This window comes from Octopus bimaculoides, chromosome 7 (genome assembly GCF_001194135.2).
Source record: "Octopus bimaculoides isolate UCB-OBI-ISO-001 chromosome 7, ASM119413v2, whole genome shotgun sequence".
In the NCBI taxonomy this organism is placed as follows: domain Eukaryota; kingdom Metazoa; phylum Mollusca; class Cephalopoda; order Octopoda; family Octopodidae; genus Octopus; species Octopus bimaculoides.
The window spans coordinates 5,857,736-5,859,787 of NC_068987.1; positions in this window are offsets into that span (position 1 = coordinate 5,857,736).

The window sequence follows — 2,052 nt, forward strand, 5'->3', positions numbered from 1 at the left end:
ATATAAAACCTTAATCGAATAAACAAGGCAACAAGGCAAAAGGAAGAAGAAGCCAGCAACAATCAATAACTGTCCGCATGAAACTAATACATTATATAACAGCTGAGGTAATAGATAACGTTATTGTTCGTGATTTTAACGACATTTCGAACCTCAGAAAGACCTCTTCTTTTTCACAGGTTTACTCGCCATTTATTTTTATAGAAGAGTGCTTTTCATTTTCTCTTGTTTTTTTGCTTTTCGCTTTTAGTTATTTTATCTTCATTTTGTTTTGCAAAACTTTTTAATTGTACAAGTTGATTATTTTTCTTTTCATTCAATCCATTTTTTATTCATCGTTGTTTGTTTTCTCTATTTAATTATATAAATTTTGAAAGTTAAATTTTCATGCTGCATACGTTTATTTTTTATTTAGTTTTGGTTTCAAATTTTATTATTCGTTCATATTTACTGTTAGATGTTTAAAATGTTTCGTTTATTTTATTCCTTTACCAATATATTCATATTTTTTATTTTCTGAGATATTCATGTCCTATTAAAATTATAATGTTATAAATTCTATTATTATAAACCTCCATGTTGTTTCTTGTAAATATAAATCGTGTATTTCATTTTTGTGTTCTCCAATTTTCTTTCGCTTCCAATTTATTTTTCTTAACCTAAAATTCATAAGATAACTGATATTATATCATAAGATAACTGATATTATATCTTATGTTTGATGTCTAGTGAACTTTCCACCTACTAATAAACAATAAAATGTATATATCTTTTATTTCCAAACTTTATCATAATAAACAGTTTTACTTTTTTTTCTTGCTTTCATATGCAGTCTTTTCTTTCTGATATAAAAATAAAACGCTGTATTTTTTTAGGGAAAAAAAAAACCTTAATCGATTATTGATTGATACATATCTCTTTAATAGATAAGAAAAAAAAATAACACTGTGCATTTTTTCAGATATGTGAATATGTGTTCGAATGACATTCGATTAACGCCGTGAGGTCACGAGCGATAAAAACATGTTTTAAGGCTAAAAGCAGATACTCGTATACTGTACATCGGAAATTGTGAATATTGACGATTTTACGATTAACAAAATGGTACATAACATGACATTAAGAATAATAGCGAAGGGGAAATACATGTCTTACATATACATATATTAGATTATCGTGCCCTATTACTCGTGCTGGATATCAATTTGGTTGTAACGTATCGACTTGCTTTTATTTGGTATTTCATGTTTTACTTCAAAGGGAAACTTTGACTCGTTGCCATTATCAAAATGTATAAAACCTTGCAGAATACTAGAAATGATTGAATGTTGCTCACACGCACACATGCACACACACACACACACACACACACTCAAGCACAAATGCTCTCACACACACACAAACGCTCACGTATTCTGAATGTTTATGAAGATAAAACGGAACTTAAAGAACACTCTGTTGACGAAGAAAACTTTTCCGTTTCAAGTCAATAATGTTACGGTACGACAATTAATTTAGAGTAATCATTTTATTTCAATAGACATAAATTATTTTTGCTGTTATTATTGTAGCATCTTATCGAATTATAAAGTCTGAATAGGTGTAAATATACTTTACAGAGCGAGAAAGGAAACTTACCACTCAAAAAATAGCAATCTTTTTGGAGAATAACATAACAGCGTCAGCGAAAGAAAGTAAAAAAGAACTAAATACGTTAGAAATAATTTGATGAATAACTTAAATAAAAATATATTTAAATTGCCGAACAGAAAGCATTTCGATATGAACACCGTACAAAGATGCGTTCTTTAATCTTTTATTTGTTTCAATCGTTAGCCTGCGTCCATGCTGGGGCACCGCCTTGAAGAAATTTTAGTCGAATGAATCGACCACATTACTTATTTATCTTCTTGGTTTACGACAGTAATTAATTATATCACCTTCTTTGGCGGTATTTTATGGATGTAAACACACCAATACCGGTTGTCGAGTGGTGGTGGGGAAAACATGGACGCAAAGACACACATAGATACACACACACACACACACACA